Source organism: Oncorhynchus gorbuscha, linkage group LG10 (genome assembly GCF_021184085.1).
Source record: "Oncorhynchus gorbuscha isolate QuinsamMale2020 ecotype Even-year linkage group LG10, OgorEven_v1.0, whole genome shotgun sequence".
In the NCBI taxonomy this organism is placed as follows: domain Eukaryota; kingdom Metazoa; phylum Chordata; class Actinopteri; order Salmoniformes; family Salmonidae; genus Oncorhynchus; species Oncorhynchus gorbuscha.
Window position 1 is genome coordinate 94,049,389 of NC_060182.1, and position 19,116 is coordinate 94,068,504.

Here is a 19,116-nt window from a genome sequence, read left to right on the forward strand (position 1 = left end):
TTGTGCATGGGGGCATTGTCCTGCTGAAACAGGAAAGGGCATTGCCCAAACATTTGTCACAAAGTTGGAAGCACAGAATCATTTAGAATGTTATTGTGTCAGCCGTAGCGCTAAGATTCTCCTTCACTGGAACTAAGAGGCCTAGCCCGTACCATAATGCCTCCTCCACCAAACTTTACAGTTGGCACTATGCATTAGGGCAGGTAGCGTTCTCCTGGTATCCACCAAACTCTGATTAATACGTCGGACTTCCAGATGGTGAACCGTGATTCATCAACCCAGAGAGAGAGTTTCCACTGCTCCAGAGTCCAATGGCGGTGAGCTTTACACCACTCCAGCCGATGCTTGGCATTGCTCATGGTGATCTTAGGCTTGTGTGCGGCTGCTCTGCCATGGAAACCCATTTCATGAAAGTACCGACGAAACAGTTATTGTGCTGACATTGCTTCCAGAGACAGTTTGGAACTCGGTAGTGAGTGTTACAAGCGAGGACAGATGTTTTTTCACGCTATAATCTTCAGCACTCGCTGGTCCCTTTTTGTGAGCTTGTGTGGCTTACCACTTCGCGGCTGAGTTGTTGTTGCTCCTAGATGTTTCCACTTCACAATAACAGCACTTACACTCGACCGGGCAGCTCTAGCAGATCAGAAATATGACGAACTGACTTGTTGGAAAGGTGGCATCCCATCCCGATGCCACATTGAAAGTCACTGAGCTCTTCAGTAAGGGCCATTCTTCTGCCAGTGTTTTCCTATGGAGATTGCATGGCTGTGTGCTCGATTTTATACACCTGTCAGCAAACGGGTGTTGCTGAAATATCTGAATCCACTAATTGGAAGGGGTGTCCACATACTTTTGTATATACTGTATAGATGGGCTGTCAACCACTGACGATCCAGTGAGGAGCATGCAGCCTCTCGCTGTGCAACAGGTGATACTCCACCTACACTCTGTCTGCCGTGGGCTCTCCAACCCTGTTCCTGTAGCTACCCAGTACTCTGTATGCCGTGGGCTCTCCAACCCGGGTCCTGTAGCTACCCAGTACCCTGCCGTGAGCTCTCCAACCCTGTTCCTGTAGCTACCCAGTACTCTGTATGCCGTGAGCTCTCCAACCCTGTTCCTATAGCTACCCAGTACTCTGTATGCTGTGGGCTCTCCAACCCTGTTCCTGTAGCTACCCAGTACTCTGTATGCCGTGGGCTCTCCAACCCTGTTCCTGTAGCTACCCAGTACTCTGTCTGCCATGGGCTCTCCAATCCGGGTCCTGTAGCTACCCAGTACCCTGCCGTGAGCTCTCCAACCCGGGTCCTGTAGCTACCCAGTACTCTGTATGCCGTGGGCTCTCCAACCCTGTTCCTGTAGCTACCCAGTACTCTGTATGCCGTGGGCTCTCCAACCCTGTTCCTGTAGCTACCCAGTACTCTGTATGCCGTGGGCTCTCCAACCCTGTTCCTGTAGCTACCCAGTACTCTGTATGTCATGGGCTCTCCAACCCTGTTCCTGTAGCTACCCAGTACTCTGTCTGCCATGAGCTCTCCAACCCTGTTCCTGTAGCTACCCAGTACTCTGTATGCCATGAGCTCTCCAACCTTGTTCCTGTAGCTACCCAGTACTCGGTATGCCATGAGCTCTCCAACCCTGTTCCTGTAGCTACCCAGTACTCTGTATGCCATGAGCTCTCCAACCCTGTTCCTGTAGCTACCCAGTACTCTGTCTGCAGTGGGCTCTCCAACCCGGGTCCTGTAGCTACCCAGTACTCTGTATGCTGTGGGCTCTCCAACTCTGTTCCTGTAGCTACCCAGTACTCTGTATGCTGTGGGCTCTCCAACCCGGGTCCTGTAGCTACCCAGTACTCTGTATGCTGTGGGCTCTCCAACCCGGGTCCTGTAGCTACCCAGTACTCTGTATGCTGTGGGCTCTCCAACCCGGGTCCTGTAGCTACCCAGTACTCTGTATGCTGTGGGCTCTCCAACTCTGTTCCTGTAGCTACCCAGTACTCTGTATGCTGTGGGCTCTCCAACCCGGGTCCTGTAGCTACCCAGTACTCTGTATGCTGTGGGCTCTCCAACCCTGTTCCTGTAGCTACCCAGTACTCTGTATGCTGTGGGCTCTCCAACCCGGGTCCTGTAGCTACCCAGTGCTTAATTTGTGAAACTAAGTGGTAATATTTTCAGGAACATCACTAGTAACATGTTTTCATAACGAAACATATTTAATTAAACTGTTGACAGCGCTTCTCTCTCTGACGCTTGAGAAATGACTGAAGGAGAGAGAGAAGAAGAAACGCTCGGTGGTGAAATATTCATTAGTTAAAGGTAATGTGTTAGCCTATTATTTATGAGATATTTAGTAGTTAAAGGTAATGTGGCAGCCTATTATTTATGAGATATTTAGTAGTTAAAGGTAATGTGTCAGCCTATTATTTATGAGATATTTAGTAGTTAAAGGTAATGTGTCAGCCTATTATTTATGAGATATTTAGTAGTTAAAGGTAATGTGGCAGCCTATTATTTATGAGATATTTAGTAGTTAAAGGTAATGTGTTAGCCTATTATTTATGAGATATTTAGTAGTTAAAGGTAATGTGGCAGCCTATTATTTATGAGATATTTAGTAGTTAAAGGTAATGTGTCAGCCTATTATTTATGAGATATTTAGTAGTTAAAGGTAATGTGTCAGCCTATTATTTATGAGATATTTAGTAGTTAAAGGTAATGTGTTAGCCTATTATTTATGAGATATTTAGTAGTTAAAGGTAATGTGTTAGCCTATTATTTATGAGATATTTAGTAGTTAAAGGTAATGTGTTAGCCTATTATTTATGAGATATTTAGTAGTTAAAGGTAATGTGGCAGCCTATTATTTATGAAAATATATATTTTTTAAACTATTTCTAGGCTATTCAAAATCAAACAAAAATTCACAGTAGTTAACTCAGTTAACTCAGTAGGCTCAGTAGGCTAACAGTAGGCTAACTCTGCATCAGCAGCATCAACTAGGCCTGTACGTTCTGTTCACAGTTTGGGGCATAGCATGAGGTAACCAGTCCATCCAATATGCATAATAATCCCACGGAAATTACTGGAATATGTTTAATTTTGGAGTATAAGGCTAGACCAATTATCTACCAAAGGCCTCATAAATCAGTTTTCTTGTAATGTTTTTTTTTTTCCTGCAGTGAAGTAGTATCCAGTAGGCTATGTATTTTATATTGGCACAACCCTTGTTTTATTTTCAGGGTTTAATTCAGGATTGGTTTAATGTACATGCCTATACATAAACTCAATTTACACAGGGGTTGTTTTGAAGTAAGCATCACCTGACAAAGCACTGTGTATTTCCTTGTGTTTGGCTTTGACGTCCACAAAGACCAGGTTTTCCACTCAATTTCAACCTGTTGTTGACCTCAAAAAACTGCGGGAAGTAGTTTGGGATGGGTGTGCTGCGTTTTGTATGGTTTAGCTGAAGACATCTATATCAGTCCACTAATACAGGACAAGTAAAGGCCCAGTGCACTACTTTTGTGAAAAAGTTCAAACTAACTTGTATTTGAGTGTTTACCAGCCTTTGTAATTTGAGTCTGATAATTATCTGTTCAAAACAGTTCATCTGATAATCTTGTTAATCTTAATCTTGTGGAATATAAAAAATACTCTATATACACTAGTTTGGACACACCTACATCATTACAGGGTTTTTCTTAATTATACTATTTTATACATTGTAGAATAATAGTGAAGACATCAAAACTATGAAAGAACACAGATGAAATCATGTAGTAACCAAAAAAAGTGTAAATCAAATCAAAATATATTTGATATTTGAGATTATTCAAAGTATCCACCCTTTGCACACTCTTGGCATTCTCTCAACCAGCTTCACGAGGTAGTCACCTGGAATGCAATTTACATGTTCATACTTTTGGTACTGGTCCCCCCCCCCCTCGTTTGGAGGATTGTTAGCACAGTGTCCACAGTGTCCACAGTGTCCATGGTAAATGAATCCTGCAAGAAAAGTCATTGTTTTCCATGTTATTTGATCAAGAAAAATATTTAATTTGATGTGGATGTTTTATGTCTTTGACCATAACTCTGATGTAAATGTTTGAGCACGGGATCGTGATCTTTCTGGATTCCATTAGAATGACATCACAGAGAAAGAGACAACGACTCCCACAATTCCAACTATAATAATATAATAATAATATATGCCATTTAGCAGACGCTTTTATCCAAAGCGACTTACAGTCATGTGTGCATACATTCTACGTATGGGTGGTCCCGGGGATTGAACCCACTACCCTGGCGTTATAAGCACCATGTTCTACCAACTGAGCTACAGGACCACCATACTCTACCAACTGTTGAAACCTGCAAGATTCTGTTCTCAATTATACAACGGCCATTTTTTTTTGTCAAAGTGGCGATGCTGTAAGAAAAATGTTTTGCGCTACAGATGTCCACTTCGGTCTGTAAATACTAGTAAAGGGCCAAGTGAAAAATGTTTTGCTCGCGCTACAGATGTCCACTTCGGTCTGTAAATACTAGTAAAGGGCCAAGTGCACTACTTTTGTGAAAACACGTTTAAAAATATAAATATTATTCTGAATATTCAGAGGTGCTGCAGCACTGTCAGCATCTCCACTTCCTGTTTCAACTGCTTTTTCAGTGAAGTGAGCTATTTAAAGATGCTGTTCTGTTGATATTTGTTTGCAGTTGCATTCACGTAAGAGCGGTTAGAGGGACAATAGAGCCCTGAGTACCGGGCCATTAGTGACCTGATGGAGGGACAGTAGAGCCCTGAGTACCAGGCCATTAGGACCTGATGGAGGGACAATAGAGCCCTGAGTACCAGGCCATTAGGACCTGATGGAGGGACAATAGAGCCCTGAGTACCAGGCCATTAGGACCTGATGGAGGGACAATAGAGCCCTGAGTACCAGGCCATTAGTGACCTGATGGAGGGACAATAGAGCCCTGAGTACCAGGCCATTAGGACCTGATGGAGGGACAGTAGAGCCCTGAGTACCAGACTATTAGTGACCTGATGGAGGGACAATAGAGCCCTGAGTACCAGACTATTAGTGACCTGATGGAGGGACAATATAACTCTGAGTACCAGGCCATTAGTGACCTGATGGAGGGACAGTCGTGCCCTGAGTACCAGGCCATTAGTAACCTGATGGAGGGATAATAGAGCCCTGAGTACCAGGGCATTAGTAACCTGATGGAGGGACAATAGAGCCCTGAGTACCAGGGCATTAGTAACCTGATGGAGGGATAATAGAGCCCTGAGTACCAGGCCATTAGTGACCTGATGGAGGGACAATAGAGCCCTGAGTACCAGGGCATTAGCTAGTTGGGTACTACCAACACATGTGCCAGAGTGCATAAGAGGAGATTAAAGTGGAATTTTACTGCGGTCAGGACTCATGACTGCCGGTGTGGCAGCAGCTCTATTTTAGGCTTGGAGATCGACTAGAAATGTCTTGGCGATCGACTAGAAATGTCTTGGAGAGCTCAGTTGGTAGAGCATGGCGCTTGTAACGCCAGGGTAGTGGGTTCGATCCCTGGGACCACCCATACGTAGAATGTATGCACACATGACTGTAAGTCGCTTTGGATAAAAGCGTCTGCTAAATGGCATATATTATTATTATTATTATATTATTATTATTATATTATAGATCGACTAGAAATGTCTTGGCGATCGACTAGAAATGTCTTGGCGATCGACTAGAAATGTCTTGGCGATCGACTAGAAATGTCTTGGCGATCGACTAGAAATGTCTTGGCGATCGACTAGAAATGTCTTGGAGATCGACTAGAAATGTCTTGGCGATCGACTAGAAATGTCTTGGAGATCGACTAGAAATGTCTTGGAGATCGACTAGAAATGTCTTGGCGATCGACTAGAAATGTCTTGGCGATCGACTAGAAATGTCTTGGCGATCGACTAGAAATGTCTTGGCGATCGACTAGAAATGTCTTGGCGATCGACTAGAAATGTCTTGGCGATCGACTAGAAATGTCTTGGAGATCGACTAGAAATGTCTTGGCGATCGACTAGAAATGTCTTGGAGATCGACTAGAAATGTATTGGCGATCGACTAGTTGGAAGAATAGATGTTCTTTCAAAGTTGGCACACACACACACACACACACACACACACACACACACACACACACACACACACACACACACACACACACACACACACACAAACACACACACACACACACACACACACACACACACACACACAAACACACACACACACGCCTCGAGGCTACGGAAGGTTCACACACTCACGTTTCAGGACTGTCAAGATTCAGGACTGTCTTGTTTCAGGACTGTCTTGTTTCAGGACTGTCACCTTTCAGGACTGTCATGTTTCAGGACTGTCTTGTTTCAGGACTGTCTTGTTTCAGGACTGTCTTGTTTCAGGACTGTCACCTTTCAGGACTGTCTTGTTTCAGGACTGTCTTGTTTCAGGACTGTCTTGTTTCAGGACTGTCTTGTTTCAGGACTGTCACCTTTCAGGACTGTCTTGTTTCAGGACTGTCTTGTTTCAGGACTGTCTTGTTTTGTTTCAGGACTGTCTTGTTTCAGGACTGTCACCTTTCAGGACTGTCTTGTTTCAGGACTGTCTTGTTTCAGGACTGTCTTGTTTCAGGACTGTCATGTTTCAGGACTGTCTTGTTTCAGGACTGTCTTGTTTCAGGACTGTCTTGTTTCAGGACTGTCTTGTTTCAGGACTGTCACCTTTCAGGACTGTCTTGTTTCAGGACTGTCTTGTTTCAGGACTGTCTTGTTTCAGGACTGTCATGTTTCAGGACTGTCTTGTTTCAGGACTGTCTTGTTTCAGGACTGTCACCTTTCAGGACTGTCATGTTTCCTATGTGGGGTGGCAGGGTAGCCTAGTGGTTAGAGGGTTGGACTAGTAACCAGAAGGTTGTGAGTTCAAACCCGCGAGCTGACAAGGTACAAATCTGTCGTTCTGCCCCTGAACAGGCAGTTAACCCACTGTTCCCAGGCCGTCATTGAAAATAAGAATGTGTTCTTAACTGACTTGCCTGGTTAAATAAAGGTAAAAAAAATTGTTCCCACTCTGTTAGAGAATATTCCTCTTTTACTGATGAAAAGACCGGTCACTGTTTCCTCTGCGATGGAGGGACGTGTGTGTGTGTGTGTGTGTGTGTGTGTGTGTGTGTGTGTGTGTGTGTGTGTGTGTGTGTGTGTGTGTGTGTGTGTGTGTGTGTGTGTGTGTGTGTGTGTGTGTGTGTGTGTGTGTGTGTGTGTGTGTGTGTGTGTGTGTGTGTGTGTGTGTGTGTGTGTGTGTGATCAATATCTCTCTAGCCCAGAGAACAATCAATTAAACATGTTGTGTCTACTTGACCACTGGGGAGCTCTCCCTTCTTATGTATTTCTCTCCCTCCTACCATCCCCCCTCGCTTTCACCCTCCCTCTTCTCCTTCCCTCTCCCCCTCTCCCTCTCCTCCCCCTGCCCCTCCGTCTCCTTCTCCCCCCTCTCTCTCTCTCCCCCTGCCCCCTCCCCTCCCTCTCCCTCTCCCTCTCTCCCTCTCAATTCAATTCAAGGGCTTTATTGGCATGGGAAACATGTGTTAACATTGCCAAAGCAAGTGAGGTAGACAACATACAAGTCTCTCTCTCTCTCTCTCTCTCTCTCTCTCTCTCTCTCTCTCTCTCTCTCTCTCTCTCTCTCTCTCTCTCTCTCTCTCTCTCTCTCTCTCTCTCTCTCTCTCTCTCTCTCTGTCTCTGTCTCTGTCTCTCTCTCTCTCTCTGTCTCTCTCTCTCTCTCTCTCTCTCTGTCTCTCTCTCTCTCTCTCTTTCAATTCAATTCAAGGGCTTTATTGGCATGGGAAACGTGTTAACATTGCCAAAGCAAGTGAGGTAGACAACATACAAGTCTCTCTCTCTCTCTGTCTCTCTCTGTCTCTCTCTCTCTCTCTCTCTCTCTCTCTCTCTCTCTCTCTCTCTCTCTCTCTCTCTCTCTCTCTCTCTCTCTCTCTCTCTCTCTGTGTCTCTCTCTCTCTCTGTGTCTCTCTCTCTCTCTCTCTCTCTCTCTCTCTCTCTCTCTCTCTCTCTCTCTGTGTCTCTCTGTCTCTCTCTCTCTCTCTTTTCAATTCAATTCAAGGGCTTTATTGGCATGGGAAACGTGTTAACATTGCCAAAGCAAGTGAGGTAGACAACATACAAGTCTCTCTCTCTCTCTCTGTCTCTCTCTCTCTCTCTCTCTCTCTCTCTCTCTCTCTCTCTCTCTCTCTCTCTCTCTCTCTGTCTCTCTCTGTCTCTCTCTCTCTCTCTCTCTCTCTCTCTCTCTCTCTCTCTCTCTCTCTCTCTCTCTCTCTCTCTGTGTCTCTCTGTGTCTCTCTCTCTCTCTCTCTCTCTCTCTCTCTCTCTCTCTCTCTCTCTCTCTCTGTGTCTCTCTGTCTCTCTCTCTCTCTCTCTTTCAATTCAATTCAAGGGCTTTATTGGCATGGGAAACGTGTTAACATTGCCAAAGCAAGTGAGGTAGACAACATACAAGTCTCTCTCTCTCTCTCTCTCTCTCTCTCTCTCTCTCTCTCTCTCTCTCTCTCTCTCTCTCTCTCTCTCTCTCTCTCTCTCTCTCTCTCTCTCTCTCTCTCTCTCTCTCTCTCTCTCTCTCTCTCTCTCTCTCTCTCTCTCTCTCTCTCTCTCTCTCTCTCTCTCTCTCTCTCTCTCTCTCTCTCTCTCTCTCTCTCTCTCTCTCTCTCTCTCTCTCTCTCTCTCTCTCTCTCTCTCTCTCAATTCAATTCAAGGGCTTTATTGGCATGGGAAACGTGTTAACATTGCCAGAGCAAGTGAGGTAGATAATATATAAAGTGAATATATGAAGTGAAATAAACAATAAAAATTAACAGTAAACATTACACATACAGAAGTTTCAAAACAATAAAGGCATTACAAATGTCATATTATATATATACAGTGTTGTAACAATGTACAAATGGTTAAAGGACACAATATAAAATAAATAAGCATAAATATGGGTTGTATTTACAATGGTGTTTGTTCTTCACTGGTTGCCCTTTTCTTGTGGCAACAGGTCACACATCTTGCTGCTGTGATGGCACACTGGAATTTCACCCAGTAGATATGGGAGTTTATCAAAATTGGATTTGTTTTCGAATTCTTTGTGGATCTGTGTAATCTGAGGGAAATATGTCTCTCTAATATGGTCATACATTGGGCAGGAGGTCAGGAAGTGCAGATCAGTTTCCACCTCATTTTGTGGGCAGTGTGCACATAGTCTGTCTTCTCTTGAGAGACAGGTCTGCCTACGGCGGTCTGCCTACGGCGGTCATAGCAAGGCTATGCTCACTGAGTCTCACTGAGTCTGTACATAGTCAAAGTTTTCCTTAATTTGGGTATAAAAAAAATGGGATTTGGGTGATCAGTCCCTGGTTCCAAACATTGAGGAAGATGCCAGAGCATGGATGACGTTAAAGAGTAAAAGTTTAGTTTAGCCAATTGGAATTTGTGGTCAGTATATTTGATCATTTGAGAAGACTTTGCCTTTGTTTTGGTTTGTTTGGTTGTCAATTAGGGTGTGCAGGGTGAATACATGGTCTGTTGTACAGTAATTTGGTAAAAAGCCAATTTGACATTTGCTCAGTACATTGTTTTCATTGAGGAAATGTACGAGTCTACTGTTAATGATAATGCAGAGGATTTTCCCAAGGTTACTGTTGACACATATTCCACGGTAGTTATTGGGGTCAAATTTTTCTCCACTTTTGTGGATTGGGCTGATCAGTCCTTGGTTCCAAATATTGGGGAAGATGCCAGAGCTAAGTATGATGTTAAAGAGTTTTAGTATAGCCAATTGGAATTTGTTGTCTGTATATTTGATCATTTCATTGAGGATACCATCGACACCACAGGCCTTTTTGGGTTGGAGGGTTTTTATTTTGTCCTGTAACTCATTCAATGTAATTGGAGAATCCAGTGGGTTCTGGTAGTCTTTAATAGTTGATTCTAAGATGTGTATCGCTCTGGATAAGAGCGTCTGCTAAATGACTTAAATGTAAATGTAAAATGTATATGTTTTCGCTGGTTATTCCTTGTTATAGAGCCAAAAAGATTGGAGAAGTGGTTTACCCATCTCCATTTTGGATAGATAATTCTTCGTGTTGTTGTTTGTTTAGTGTTTTCCAATTTTGCCAGAAGTGGTTAGAGTCTATGGATTCTTCAATTACATTGAGCTGATTTCTGACATGCTGTTCCTTCTTTTTCCGAAGTGTATTTCTGTATTATTTTAGTGATTCACTATAATGAAGGCGTAGACTTTCTGGGTCTCTATGTTTCTGGTTGGACAGGTTTCAAATTTCTTACTTAGGTTTTTGCATTCTTCATCAAAATGTTTGTCATTGTTGTTCATTTCCTTCGGTTTTCTGTTTGAAATGTTTAGATTTGATAGGGAAGCTGAGAGGTCAAATATACTGTTTAGATGTTCTCCTGCCACGTTGACACCTTCACTATTACAGTGGAACGTTTTGTCCAGGAAGTTGTCTAAAAGGAATTGAATGTGTTGTTGCCTAATTGTTTTTTGGTAGGTTTCCACATTACATTCCTTCCATCTATAGCATTTCTTAATGTTCTCTCTCTCTCTCTCTCTCTCTCTCTCTCTCTCTCTCTCTCTCTCTCTCTCTCTCTCTCTCTCTCTCTCTCTCTCTCTCTCTCTCTCTCTCTCTCTCTCTCTCTCTCTCTCTCTCTCTCTCTCTCTCTCTCTCTCTCTCTCTCTCTCTCTCTCTCTCTCTCTCTCTGCCTCTCTGTCCCTCTCTCTGTCTCTCTGTCCCTCTCTCTGTCCCTCTCTCTGTCCCTCTCTCTTTCTCTGTGTACTCAAGTGAATGACCCCCTACCCCCGGACACACACACATCATTCTTTCTTCCTCAAATCAAACTTCCTTTGGGCAATCCCTCTCGTACCCAGTGTCCAGTTATCTCACTGGCTCCTAAGGTGTCTGTGTGTATGTGTGTGCAGAACAGCTGTCTCTGACAGTGTCTCAGTAACAAAGACACGTCCTTCAGTCCGTCATGTGATATGAGGGGCTGCCTCACGGTCAGATGACCCTGGCTATTGTCTCAGACACACACACACACACACACACACACACACACACACACACACACACACACACACACACACACACACACACACACACACACACACACACACACACACACACACACACACACACACACACACACACAGTCCTCGTGACTCCAATCAGTCTCAGTAACAAAGACATTGCCTTCATCTTATCCTCGAGAATGCTTGAATGCACTCACACACACAAACACACACTCTCCAAAGACACACACACACACACAAAAACTCTCTAAAGACACACACTAACACACACACATACTCTTTCTAAAGACACACATACACACACACACTGATAGACAGCACACACACACTCTCTAAAGACACACACACACACACACACACACACACACACACACACACACACACACACACACACACACACACACACACTGCTGCCAATCTCAATGCCGTTTAGCCTCTGTCTTAGAGACACCTGCCATCCCAGTTTAGTGTAATTATAGCTATCTGTCAGACCCACTGATAACTTGCTCAATAAGTTAACATAACCACTACCTTTCTCTACTCTGAGGAAGAGATGAAAGGGAGAGGAAGTAAAGAGAGGGAAGAAAGGATGGGAGAGGAGGGGAGAAAGGGAGGATAGAAGTGGAGGGGAGGCAGGGGAGGATAGAGAGAGAGAGACAGAGTGAGAGACGGAGAGAGAGGGAGAGAGACAGAGAGAGAGAGAGAGACAGAGAGACAGAGACAGAGAGACAGAGAGAGAGATACAGAGAGAGAGAGATACAGAGAGAGAGAGAGACAGAGAGAGACAGAGAGAGAGAGAGAGAGAGAGAGAGAGAGAGAGAGAGACAGAGAGAGAGAGAGACAGAGAGAGAGAGAGACAGAGAGAGACAGAGAGAGACAGAGACAGAGAGAGACAGAGAGAGAGAGAGACAGAGAGAGAGAGAGAGAGAGAGATACAGAGAGAGAGAGACAGAGAGAGAGAGAGATACAGAGAGAGAGAGACAGAGAGAGAGAGAGACAGAGAGAGAGAGAGACAGAGAGAGACAGAGAGAGACAGAGACAGAGAGAGACAGAGAGAGAGAGAGACAGAGAGAGAGAGACAGAGAGAGAGAGATACAGAGAGAGAGATACAGAGAGAGAGAGAGATACAGAGAGAGAGAGAGACAGAGAGAGAGAGACAGAGAGAGAGAGAGAGACAGAGAGAGACAGAGAGAGACAGAGAGAGACCGAGAGAGAGAGACCGAGAGAGACAGAGACAGAGAGAGACAGAGAGAGAGAGAGACAGAGAGAGAGAGACAGAGAGAGAGAGATACAGAGAGAGAGATACAGAGAGACAGAGAGACAGAGAGAGAGACAGAGAGAGAGAGAGAGACAGAGAGACAGAGAGAGAGACAGAGAGAGAGAGAGAGACAGAGAGAGAGAGAGAGAGAGAGAATTATTCTTGTCACAAACCCTTTTGTCTCTGTCTGCTGGCTTTAATTGTTGGTTACCTCTCATCTTATTGTGGTGATATACACTCAGCTGTTGGTCTTCACACACACACACACACACACACACACACACACACACACACACACACACACACACACACACACACACACACACACACACACACACACACACACACACACACACACACACACACACACACACAGTTGTCTGCTATTGTAAAGATTAATCCATTATGGACGGCCGAGTTGACCACTAAACACTGGAATACAGCTATCATAGGCTTAACACACACACACAGAGAGATCTGTCTTGTCCATCGTAAATCAGGCCTGTAAAGAGGTCCAAATTACAGATGGCTCTATCTGTCTCCCTTTGTCTGCCTGCCCAACTATCTCTGTCTGCGTGTCTGCGTGTGTAACCTGATGCCTCTAGTGATGTCATTCTCTCTATGTCTCTCTCTCAGGTTCCAGAGCGGTTCCTGGAAGTGTCCCAGCTGACGCTGAGGGAGTTTTTCAACGCCATAGTAGCAGGGAAGGACGTGGACCCATCCTGGAAGAAGGCCATCTATAAGGTGATCTGTAAACTAGACAGTGAAGTCCCCGAGGTCTTTAAATCACCCAACTGTCTGCAGGAGCTACTGAACGAATGAACGTGATGTTTCGGGACAAAAGCACATCGAGTCCACACTCAAAAAAAGGAAAAATAAAGAAAAAAGTTTTGTTTTAAAAACTGTATAGATTTTCAGTTTTTGTACAATTCTGTCTACTACCGTTTTTTGTAAAATGTTACACTTTGACCTATTGTTTTGAGTGGTGACCAGTTTTTTTTTTCTTCCTTCGTCTGTGGCCAACAAAACAACGAGAGGAATGGTTTTCTGCTGAAGAATTACAGACAGCTATATCTCTGGATGAATGGAGTTGAAAGTGTCTATGACATTGATGTTGGGGATGTTTCATCAAAAACAAGTTCTGTCACATACAGTACATCTCACTGTACTTACAGACAACAACAACAACAACAACATTGTTTTAAAAAGAGCTGTAAAAAGAAATAATAAAAAAAGTGAAAATGTTTTTTTAAGATAACATTTTCAGATTAAGACGTTTTTTTTTTTTTTTTAAATCTTAAGTGGGTTTTAAACGCTCCAATAAGAACGCCGTCCAGACATCAGACTGGAACCGTTTTCTACGGACAACTTCGCCTTGGGACGAGTATGAAGACAATGTGTTGGGTTCAATCCGTATCGCGGAAGATTCACGGAATTGAATCCAGCCCTATATTTAAATGTATATTGTGGACGTATCAGACAAAGGCCACTTCTCATAAAGTGCCCCCCCCCCCCCCCCGGACACCTCTTCTTCAGCACAAAGTGACAAACTCCTCCTCCTCCGATTCATAGACACAAAGAATTGTTGCAATGTTGTAGGATGAAGACTTTCTACTGTGTGTCTGGGAATGAATTCCTTTTTAAAAATGTGCGTTCCCCTTCCCCTTTTACACACAAACAATTCCCCCCGTTCTTCATATTCAGGAACGCTACCCGTCCATACCCCCTCCATGGACTGTAAAGTATGGAGGAGATCAGAGATACACTCACAGTGTTTGGATTATATAGAACATAGTAACATTCCCAAATTCCAACCAACATTTCCATCCCACCGGAGAAAGAAATACTGAGCTGATGTTGTTTATTTTCACCTATTTTATTCTTCGTCTTCTTCGTCTTCTTCTGAGACCCATTGGATGTTTTGGCTGTACCCCCCCCCCTCCTGGCTCTCAATGTAATATGTGTTATTTCCCGTTAGCTTGGGCTGTTAGCTGAACGTAAAGTTTGCTAAACTCTGACTACTATCTTGACTGAACTCAACTGAACTCAACTTGAGCTGTTAGCTAAAACCGTTTAGCCGAAGCTGACCTGAGCTGTGAAGCTGGACATGAATCTCTCCTCTCTTCTCGTCATTGTTCTACTGAGACCAGAGTTGGTTACAATTAGTGTGGTCAAACTAGTGGCAACTTCTAACTGAGGCTTTAACATAACTAGCTAGCTAAAACGAAAGTGATGTTAGACTAGCTGAACTGAACTGAATTGCAAAGCTAGAATATTCTTCTAGAACATTCTGTATACTATTCTCTGAGTATGTTCATGCTATTTGGCTAAACTAGCTGGGACTCCTAACTGGGGCGAAAGAGAACTACTAGCTGACTGGTAACTGGGGCGAAAGAGAACTACTAGCTGACTGGTAACTGGGACTAAAGAGACTAGCTGACTGGTAACTGGGGCTAAAGAGACTAGCTGACTGGTAACTGGGGCTAAAGAGAACTACTGGCTGACTGGTAACTGGGGCTAAAGACACTAGCTGACTGGTAACTGGGACTAAAGAGACTAGCTGACTGGTAAATGGGGCTAAAGAGACTAGCTGACTGGTAACTGGGGCTAAAGAGACTAGCTGACTGGTAACTGGGGCTAAAGAGACTAGCTGACTGGTAACTGGGGCTAAAGAGACTAGCTGACTGGTAACTGGGGCTAAAGAGACTAGCTGACTGGTAACTGGGGATAAAGAGAACTACTAGCTGACTGGTAACTGGGGATAAAGAGACTAGCTGACTGGTAACTGGGGCTAAAGAGAATAGCTGACTGGTAACTGGGGATAAAGAGACTAGCTGACTGGTAACTGGGACTAAAGAGACTAGCTGACTGGTAAATGGGGCTAAAGAGACTAGCTGACTGGTAACTGGGGCTAAAGAGACTAGCTGACTGGTAAATGGGGCTAAAGAGACTAGCTGACTGGTAAATGGGGCTAAAGAGACTAGCTGACTGGTAAATGGGGCTAAAGAGACTAGCTGACTGGTAAATGGGGCTAAAGAGACTAGCTGACTGGTAAATGGGACTAAAGAGACTAGCTGACTGGTAACTGGGACTAAAGAGACTAGCTGACTGGTAAATGGGGCTAAAGAGACTAGCTGACTGGTAACTGGGGCTAAAGAGACTAGCTGACTGGTAACTGGGGCTAAAGAGACTAGCTGACTGGTAACTGGGGATAAAGAGAACTACTAGCTGACTGGTAACTGGGGATAAAGAGACTAGCTGACTGGTAACTGGGGCTAAAGAGAATAGCTGACTGGTAACTGGGGATAAAGAGACTAGCTGACTGGTAACTGGGGCTAAAGAGAACTACTAGCTGACTGGTAACTGGGGATAAAGAGACTAGCTGACTGGTAACTGGGGATAAAGAGAACTACTAGCTGACTGGTAACTGGGGATAAAGAGACTAGCTGACTGGTAACTGGGGCTAAAGATACTAGCTGACTGGTAACTGGGGATAAAGAGACTAGCTGACTGGTAACTGGGGATAAAGAGACTAGCTGACTGGTAACTGGGGCTAAAGAGACTAGCTGACTGGTAACTGGGGATAAAGAGACTAGCTGACTGGTATCTGTGGATAAAGAGAACTACTAGCTGACTGGTAACTGTGGATAAAGAGAACTACTAGCTGACTGGTAACTGGGGCTAAAGAGAACTACCAGCTACCTGGTAACTGTGGATAAAGAGAACTACTAGCTGACTGGTAACTGTGGATAAAGAGAACTACTAGCTGACTGGTAACTGGGGCTAAAGAGAACTACCAGCTACCTGGTAACTGTGGATAAAGATAACTACTAGCTGACTGGTAACTGGGGCTAAAGAGAACTACTAGCTGACTGGTAACTTGGGATAAAGATAACTACTAGCTACCTGGTAACTGTGGATAAAGAGACTAGCTGACTGGTAACTGGGGCTAAAGATACTAGCTGACTGGTAACTGGGGATAAAGAGACTAGCTGACTGGTAACTGGGGATAAAGAGACTAGCTGACTGGTAACTGGGGCTAAAGATACTAGCTGACTGGTAACTGGGGATAAAGAGACTAGCTGACTGGTATCTGTGGATAAAGAGAACTACTAGCTGACTGGTAACTGTGGATAAAGAGACTAGCTGACTGGTAACTGGGGATAAAGAGACTAGCTGACTGGTATCTGTGGATAAAGAGAACTACTAGCTGACTGGTAACTGTGGATAAAGAGAACTACTAGCTGACTGGTAACTGGGGCTAAAGAGAACTACCAGCTACCTGGTAACTGTGGATAAAGATAACTACTAGCTGACTGGTAACTGGGGCTAAAGAGAACTACCAGCTACCTGGTAACTGTGGATAAAGAGAACTACTAGCTGACTGGTAACTGTGGATAAAGAGAACTACTAGCTGACTGGTAACTGGGGCTAAAGAGAACTACCAGCTACCTGGTAACTGTGGATAAAGATAACTACTAGCTGACTGGTAACTGGGGCTAAAGAGAACTACTAGCTGACTGGTAACTTGGGATAAAGATAACTACTAGCTACCTGGTAACTGTGGATAAAGAGACTAGCTGACTGGTAACTGGGGCTAAAGATACTAGCTGACTGGTAACTGGGGCTAAAGAGACTAGCTGACTGGTAACTGTGGATAAAGAGAACTACTAGCTGACTGGTAACTGTGGATAAAGAGAACTACTAGCTGACTGGTAACTGTGGATAAAGAGAACTACTAGCTACCTGGTAACTGGGGCTAAAGAGACTAGCTGACTGGTAACTGGGGATAAAGAGAACTACTAGCTACCTGGTAACTGGGGCTAAAGAGTCTAGCTGACTGGTAACTGGGGCTAAAGAGACTAGCTACCTGGTAACTGTGGATAAAGAGAACTACTAGCTGACTGGTAACTGGGGCTAAAGAGACTAGCTGACTGGTATCTGGGGCTAAAGAGAACTACTAGCTACCTGGTAACTGTGGATAAAGAGAACTACTAGCTACCTGGTAACTGGGGCTAAAGAGAACTACTAGCTACCTGGTAACTGTGGATAAAGAGAACTACTAGCTGACTGGTAACTGTGGATAAAGAGAACTACTAGCTACCTGGTAACTGTGGATAAAGAGAACTACTAGCTGACTGGTAAATGGGGATAAAGAGAACTACTAGCTACCTGGTAACTGTGGATAAAGAGACTAGCTGACTGGTAACTGGGGCTAAAGAGACTAGCTACCTGGTAACTGGGGCTAAAGAGACTAGCTACCTGGTAACTGTGGATAAAGAGAACTACTAGCTGACTGGTAACTGGGGCTAAAGAGACTAGCTGACTGGTAACTGGGGCTAAAGAGAACTACTAGCTACCTGGTAACTGTGGATAAAGAGAACTACTAGCTGACTGGTAACTGTGGATAAAGAGAACTACTAGCTGAACTGAAATCAATGGAATCAAAGATGATTGTGGAGACCATGCGGTACGTTAACCCTGGTTCTGGAGAGCTGCAGAGTTGAGTTCCAACCAATCACCAGACCTGATTCTACTAATCCCCTCATCAAGTGATCTAATGGATAACTATCAGTGACTGGTTGAGTTCCAGATACCTGGTCTCCCAGGTCTAAAGCAAAACAGGAAAACTCAAAAACCTGAAGCACCTGCACAAATCCAGGGTTTGCCTAATCCACATCTAGTCTAGATCATTCTACGTTCTCCACTCCAGCACTAGGGTTTGCCTAATCCACATCTAGTCTAGATCATTCTACGTTCTCCACTCCAGCACTAGGGTTTGCCTAATCCACTTCTAGTCTAGATCATTCTACGTTCTCCACTCCAGCACTAGGGTTTGCCTAATCCACATCTAGTCTAGATCATTCTACGTTCTCCACTCCAGCACTAGGGTTTGCCTAATCCACTTCTAGTCTGGATGGTTCTAGATTCTCCACTCTGAGCTGTTTGTTCTATCATTCCAATCCATGTTTGGCAATATGACACGGAGTACAAGAAGTGGAATGTCAGCACAAGACAGGTCTGTGTTTCAGACTAGCAGAGAGGGGTTTAAGACTGACCCAGGACCTGTGTGTGACGTGTATATCAATCAGAGAGGGGTTTAAGACTGACCCAGGACCTGTGTGTGACGTGTATATCAATTATTTTACTGCAGAAGACATGACATTTCTAGCTTGTATAAATGTAACTATTATTATTATTATTATTATTACTACTACTATTATTATTTATGATTAAAATAATTATTCCTATTAATGTTATTCTCAATGCTTGCTACAGAATTGACCCGTGATGATTCCTTGTTCGTCTCCTGACAATGCTACATCAAATAAAGTATTCTTTCAAATAAAGATCGACGGGTTGTGGATTACATTTGACTCCGATTGAGTTTTTTGTTGTTGTTGTAAATACTAGGTTAACCTACTTGGGATTTTAGGGACTCAGCGTCACCTTTGGGGAGAAGCGTGTGTGTTTGTTAACTGTGGCACCGAGGGCACTGACCCTCTCCACACACACAGCAGCAGCCTGGGAGGTAACCAAGCAACATGGCCATTTCAGGCTAAGGCCAGCCGGCTCAAATAGTTTCTCACTCCGTCTCTCTATCTCTGTCTCCCTCCTCTCTCTCTATAATCTCTGTCTGTCTCCCTCCTCTCTCTCTATAATCTCTGTCTCCCTCCTCTCTCTCTATAATCTCTGTCTCCCTCCTCTCTCTCTATAA

The 19,116-nt window shown here is 44.1% G+C and overlaps 1 pseudogene; it reads left to right on the top strand.

Annotated features, from left to right (window-relative positions):
* Nucleotides 1–18,762, top strand: part of LOC124046787 — a 96,710-nt pseudogene extending 77,948 nt beyond the window's left edge.
* Nucleotides 18,763–19,116: the final 354 nt, after the last annotated feature.